The 7,773-nt window shown below is 34.5% G+C and overlaps 1 long non-coding RNA gene across 1 annotated transcript; it reads right to left on the reverse strand.

The window, feature by feature from the left end:
• Positions 1-445: 445 nt before the first annotated feature.
• Positions 446-2,747, reverse strand: LOC127529637 (uncharacterized). The gene is made up of 3 exons (XR_007936258.1): positions 2,614-2,747; positions 2,480-2,540; positions 446-2,230 (listed from the first exon to the last, which is right to left on the reverse strand). It is a non-coding gene; the product is annotated as an uncharacterized LOC127529637 (long non-coding RNA).
• Between the last annotated feature and the right edge of the window lie 5,026 nt (positions 2,748-7,773).

A 7,773-nucleotide genomic window follows, 5' to 3' on the forward strand; every position in this document is an offset into this window, starting at 1 on the left:
TCAGTTGATCTTTTAATATTAAGTGGGGTATTGATTTAGTTCTTTGAAATACAGTGGAATTTCAAATTTTGGCCTATTTTCAGCTCCCGTTGGCCAGGTTTTAAGCAGATGTTGGGCTGGACCTGGCAACGCTGGCTTGAAATGACCTCCGTCAACTCATCATGGCTGGATTGTTGAAATTATTTCAGTTTTTCCCGAGGAGGAGTTCAAGCTCATGGACGATAACCAGCATAAACACTGGGAGGACACACCAACTGCATATAGACATTGACTGGGGTGCAATTTGAACCCAGGCACTACCTGAAAGCTATGAAGTGGCAGTGCCAACCACTAAGCCCCTGTGTTGTCCAAAGACCCTAAAGTAACAAAGATAAGAAGAGCGAAACTGCACAAGAACCACCCGTCTGTGTGTTCTCAGGGAGCAGATACAACACCTGGACAATAGTTAAAACAGAATGATTTTTAAGAATCATTTTATTTATTAATACCATTTACAAGATTGCAACTCAATTCATAAATACAAACTTTTTATACAGAAAGTATAATCAAGTTAAAATAGTTACCAACATATTCCAGAGCATTATTGCAATGCTTTGAATTCTCTTCAATATAATTTGCATAGAATGTGCAAGGATCTTTTTCTTATTTTTTTTAAATTTTCACTTTAAAAAACACACACAAAAAAAACCAACATGATGAGTGTATGGCTAAGCAAAAATGTGTTAAAAGACATTGTTACAAAATTTGGCAACACGTCCCTTACTCAGTAATTAGTTTCCTAAGTACATGTCATTCTAAGTAGGCATTATTAAAGTGTACTTACAGTGTAACTAGAATAACATTATTATAATGATAATAATATTAATGGTAATTATGAAGGTATTACGTGTATTTAGAATGTAACTGTAATAGTGTTATTACTTTGTACTTACAGTGTAACAATAACAACTACTATTTTGTACTTATTGTATAATTATAGTATTATTACTAATTTAAGTAAAATGTAACTGTAATATTATTACTGTGTATTTCCAAAGTAACTCTAATAAAACTGTTTGCATCTACCTTGAGTGTAACTTTATTAATGTCATCACAGTGCCCTTACAGTGTAAAAGGAGTCCTATTATCATCATGTACTTACATCGTAGCACTATAATTGTGTACCTACAAGCCAGACTAACCTTTAGAGATACCTCCGAATGAACTGCAGAAATCTTCAAATGCGGTTCACCTTTTAAGGTCATTGAAACTCATTTCCAGATATCTGTAACTTTGTCTACATTTTAAGATATCTGCAAAACATTTTCAAAATACCTACCTACAGTATTTATTTCAAGATACCACATTTCAAATATATTTTCAAATATATCCAATTAACCTTGCTTGAATTTTGAAGATATTCAAAATTCTATTTGAGATACTGTATCTTAAAATCATTTCCTGCAAAATTTCTTATTCTGTCAATTTGACATTTTGTCTATTTCATGATATCTTGAACTGCATAATTTAGTGCTTATTTTGAGATATCTTGAAATAAATTTCAGATACCTGAAGATGAACAAGATATTTTAAGATATCTGTAAATGAATCTGAGATATCTAGAACTGAAGAAAATGATATTCATATATCTTAAAATAAGTCAATAACTATTAAGAAATAGAATATATTTGAGATATCTTAATTTACATTTTAGGATATCTGAAATAGAAAAGAGACCCAATTTAAGATATCATGAAATGAATTTGAGATATCTAACAATGCACATTAGTTATCTGAAACACAAGTTGATCTGAAGATATCTGTAATACATTTTAAGAGATCCAAATATCTTATGTCCATTTCCAGACATCCACAGTGAAGGTATCTCAAAATAACTTCCTGTTCATTGCGAAGCATTTCAAAATGATTTAAAAACAGACAGGAAGACCCATGGTAGAACAAGCTGAAGAAATTTTGAAAAGTATTTGAGATATCACAAAATGATATCTTGAAGTTATTTCAAGATATCTTGAATTGCATTTCAGACACCACACAATGAACAGTGTCTTGTTTTGAAGATTTCATAAAATGCACAAGATATCTTCAAAGAAACATGTTTTCAGAAGCTGTAAATTCATTTTAAGATTTCTTAAATGCATTTCCAGATATCTTAAAATTCATTTTGAGATATCTCTAAATGTTAGTTTGGGATTGCCATAATGCTGAGCAGCAGTAGTAACATTACTGTTTACTGAGAACATAGTTGCAATTACATTATTACTGCATATTTACAGTGTACCTATAAGTGTATTATTATTGTATAATTACAGGGTACTAATAACATTATTATTGTGTAATTACAGGGTACTAGTAACAATATTATTATTGTGTAATTGCAGCTTAGCTATTGTAACATTATTACTGTGTAATTAAAACATGACGGTAATAGCATTATTTAAACAGTAACATTACTGTTTACTGAGAACATAGTTGCAATTACATTATTACCGCATATTTACAGTGTAACTATAAGTGTATTATTATTGTATAATTACAGGGAACTAATAATGACATTATTATTGTATAATTACAGGGTACTAATAACAACATTATTATTGTGTAATTACAGGGTACTAATGAACAATATTATTATTGTGTAATTGCAGCTTAGCTATAGTAACATTATTACTGTGTAATTAAAACATGACTGTAATAGCATTATTTAAACAGTAACATTACTGTTTGCTGAGAACATTGTTGCAATTACATTATTACCACATATTTACAGTGTAACTATAAGTGTATTATTATTGTATAATTACAGGGAACTAATAACGACATTATTATTGTATAATTACAGGGTACTAATAACGACATTACAGTAATCCCTCCTCCATCGCGGGGGTTGCGTTCCAGAGCCACCCGCGAAATAGGAAAATCCGCGAAGTAGAAACCATATGTTTATATGGTTATTTTTAGAATGTCATGCTTGGGTCACAGATTTGCGCAGAAACACAGGAGGTTGTAGAGAGACAGGAACGTTATTCAAACACTGCAAACAAACATTTGTCTCTTTTTCAAAAGTTTAAACTGTGCTCCATGACAAGACAGAGATGACAGTTCTGTCTCACAATTAAAAGAATGCAAACATATCTTCCTTTTCAAAGGAGTGCAAAGCAAGCAGTCAAAAAAAAAATCAATACGTGCCCTTTGAGCTTTTAAGTATGCGAAGCTCCGTTCAGCATGTCCTTCAGGAAGCAGCTGCACACAGCCCCCTGCTCACACCCCCCTACGTCAGCGCAAGAGAGAGAGAGAGAGAGAGAGAGAGAGAGGGACAGATAGCGTCCCTTGTATGAAATCAACTGGGCAAACCAACTGAGGAAGCATGTACCAGAAATTAAAAGACCCATTGTCCGCAGAAACCCGCGAAGCAGCGAAAAATCCGCGATATATATTTAAATATGCTTACATATAAAATCCGCGATGGAGTGAAGCCGCGAAAGGCGAAGCGCGATATAGCGAGGGATCACTGTATTATTGTGTAATTACAGGGTACTAATAACAATATTATTATTGTGTAATTGCAGCTTAACTATAGTAACATTATTACTGTGTAATTAAAACATGACTGTAATAGCATTATTCCTGTGCACTTCCTATTCTTGTAAAGCTCTTCTCATTCTTACTCTCCTCTTGAAAGTGGACCTGTGTACTTGGAGTATAAACAGTGTAACATTACTGAGTACAAAGAATACATCTCAAATAACTGTGTATTTACAGTGCAGCTCTCCTAATATTTCTTAGTTTTATTCCAGTCTTGACGGAGTACCTCCTCATACTGCTACTCGAGTTACACGCTATCGTGATAATACCCAGTGACATTGTAAGTTAGGTAAGTAATTACTGCATAATTATAGTGTACGTCGCTTGTACCATGAGACACTTAATGGACCGTGTTGCCTTTCTTTGCTCAATGTCTATTCTAAACACCCAAATCAGCCTTATTCTGTTATCCTTCATTCCCCGTTTTTTCCTGCTAAATGTGAATGGTTTCACTCAGGATTTTGGAAGACATTCCAAATACTTGCTCAGTCTTCACCATAACACATTTTTACTAAGCCAAAAATAAAGGTAAAATAAAATAAAACGTAAAAAGTTTTCAGTCACTCATATCAAAAACAAAACATGCTTTAACAAAAATTCTGAAGAGAGTGAGTTTATTATGCTGAAAGTCTTCTATTTTTTGTAACAGCAAAATTCACACATACATATGCTAAAAGAAAACACACACACACACACACATAAATTATAGGCCAGAAAAGGTCAAGGGAAACAAATTCAGTTTCTTTTTGACTCACTAACTGAGGGGATTATTTTTTATACCAGAAGGATCAGACAAGAGTTCACAAGGTTGTAGAAATGTTCTAAAGGGCTAAGTAAGTGTGCCATTTTATTATAACAACAGGAAATAACAAAAGGCTACATGTTCTTTTGAAATTTGTTCACATTGTTCAGATAAACTTTTACTAGTGTGAATAAAAAATCAAATTGAGCAAAGTCCACTTTTTACTTCAGTTGAAGACATGGCATATAAAAAATTGTGACAACATATTTTGAGGTAACATTAATTATGAAATGCATTGGGGAGCAACTGGGCATGCTGATACTATCAGAACAGTGGGGAGATAGACTGTCATCGGGCACAGTCTACACAGGGTGAGCGGCGTTGCCTACAAGAAGTCAGACAAATAAACAGGCAGCAACACGACAGTGCCATACGTCACAGTCCAAATCTGTTTGCAATTCAGCAGTGAAAATCAAAACAGTTCATCGTCATTTGTGACTTTGTGTTTTCAGTGGCAAATCGCAAAATCCAGGATTCTCAGAAGAGTGCTGGATTACCGTCAGACAGATGAACACGCTGCTCAGTTGCTAACATCTTGCATACGGACCGGAGGTGGTGTGTATTTTAAAAATAAGGCATAAACCACTTCCAAAAAAAAAAGAGGAGTTGATGTTATAAAATTATGGTGGTTTAAAGAAAGAATGCAAAGCCAAAGGATTTTTGTAGATCTAATTCGAAAAAAAGAAGATATATTGTGTTTACAAATCATTACTCGTTAAACACTTTCCATTATTTACAGCTTAGCCGAGATAAATGAGTTTTCCGCCCTCCTTTGAGAATCCTTTTGTTCTGATATGTAATTAAGTGTGGAAAACAGTGATGAATGCTAGCTGTGGACCAGAGTGTTAATTAGAATTGTTTTACCTCACCTAAATTCCCTGCTCAAGTGACCTATTATTCAAACATTCACAGGAAACAATTCAGTTCCCACAAACTTGAAAAGAGTAAAACAAAAAGGAAATTACTTTTTTTTTCTCCCACTACTAGAAGTTTCCCGTTATCTGTTTTTCATTTATTGAAGTCTCTTAACATTTACTGCTGGTGTATTTCTTTGGGTTTTTTTATGTGACATGGAGCAGTTAAAATTCAGGGAGTTTTTTTAGGTTTTCCTTCTTTTAGAATTGGAAACACCTTGTTGGCCCAGTGTGAGCGAATGCAGATGTGTGAGTGAGTGTGTGAGTGTGCCCTTCAAAGGATGGAAGCACCAAACTGTGTTGACTCCAACATTGTGCCAACTGTTATAAGGACTGGCACTGGCTTGGCTCTGAACGGAATTACCGACTTAAGATGCTTAGGCAATTCTTCTTCAAAGTCACTGAATGGCCAGTTGTGTTTTTCTGAAAACGGGAGTCTGGTAACGAAGTAGGATGGGACACGATGGATCACAATGTTATATACTAAGGAAGCTGCAACAGCAGTATGTACACTCTTCCTGACTCGATTTGGGTCCACAAACACTGGCCTTCAAAACTAACAAAGCCAGCCTTATGTAAAAGAAAGAAGTTGTTTTGTTTATTTATTGATGGCATTATGAGTGTTGGAGCTCGTATGACCAACGAAAACCAGACGTTTGAGAGAAATTAACTTCCTCTCTGTTGATGGTTCCAATTGTGCTTTTGTGGTCAGTGATGGCAGTGGGCCGATTATCCAATGTGACTCAAAAAACTTGAAAGCTTCGGAAAATGTATTACTCAGTAAATAAGCATTATATGAGCTTAGTATGAACTAAACTGTTAAGTCACCCTTCATTTTCTTATGATTTTAGAATGCGGGGAAATGAAGGAATGTGTTTTGGTTGTTTGGTTGATTTGGTTGTTTTGATTTAAAGAGATGAATTACACCACAGGACAGACCTGAGGGGGGATAGAATTAGAAAAAAAATTGTGATATTCCTTATTCCTTCCAAATTGTTTCTTCTTCTTTTATTACTTATTCACATTTTTGAAAATCTGTAGTTCTTTTTGAATCACTCAGTACAATATTCCTAAATGGGTTCCACCATGCATGTCTACTGTCCTCGAGTCTTGATCAACAAACACTCTTTTTGAAATTGGCCACTGCACCTAACATCTGGTTTATCCCACACCAGCAGTTCTGCTTGCCAAAAGCATCCCACTGTGAATGATTTAAGTTTTAAATGTGTCGCTTCTGTTTACTTTTCTGGTCCAACTGTACATACAGTATGTCTACTGAAGATGAAGGTCAAAGTTCTCTGTAACAGAGCTGGAGGATGAAAATGAGAACACAGACACATCTGCACTTAGTAGAATCATTGCTGTTCTTTATGTTACTGAGTAACCCTAACCCTAAACCTAACCCTAATAAATATATATAGGGACTTTCAAAACATTCATAGTCCAAGTCTTTCAGTTTCCTGTTTACTGCATTTGGTGTGATGGTTGCTGCAGCAGTGAAATTTCTAATTAGAAGTTCAAGTAATTTTTTCAGTTCAATATTGTATAACCTAAAAGTAAGTGAAAAGTGAGATGAAGCTCTGGGTAATTGGAGAATAATGCCATATCCATTTTCTCACAAATTTTGATCAACTAATGGGGAGAAATAATATTTTACTGAATTGAAGTAATTGTCACCAGCAATTGATTTAGCTGGAAACAAAGGGAGTGACAATACCGTTATGTATCAGCCACCATGAAGTGCTCAACACTGGGGACTCAGGCAGAACTTGCTGACACAGAAAGTAAAAAAAAAATAATTGACATTTCAATCCAACTATTAAAGCATTCTGTTTTCTGGACTGTAAAATTTTGAAATGTTTCCATTTTTTCCGTCAACCAGGATATGAGTGGAAATCTGTTTCCAACACAATTTATTTCTGAAAGGAATCAAATTTGGCCATGAGCCGCCATGGTGATTAACACTTGCTTAACCAGCTTATTGGAAAACATTACTGATGTTGATTGAGAGGCTATAACTTTTCAGTTTGCTTCCAATGCACTCAAACTCCCTTCTGTTAATACCATAAGATCAGGAAAATGGGAAAAGTTAAAACTGAAAAATTATTTAAGTTACAAAATGTAGGAGATCCTGGTTGTTGCTGTTGTAACACGACTCTCAGTAACATTCGTAAAACTAATAGTTCAGCCACACTTGGTTTCCATTTGACTTTCTAATATTGAAAAAACTTGCAATTTTGTACATACTCCATATCTGTCAGTGCTAGATTAAAAAAAAAAGCTGTTAAAATATTAACTTGCACACTCAAGCAATATAGTTGATCGAAGCAATAAAACAGAAAATATAAATATTTCTCAGACATGAATAATATTGGTTTCCTGTAAATTGACACCTGTTTTGTTGACGGCAAGCATACACTCATGCCGGTTTTTGGTCTGTGAGTCTGATGCTGTTAAGTCCCCCCCACAAAGAAA

Source organism: Erpetoichthys calabaricus, chromosome 11 (assembly GCF_900747795.2).
Source record: "Erpetoichthys calabaricus chromosome 11, fErpCal1.3, whole genome shotgun sequence".
Lineage (NCBI taxonomy): Eukaryota > Metazoa > Chordata > Cladistia > Polypteriformes > Polypteridae > Erpetoichthys > Erpetoichthys calabaricus.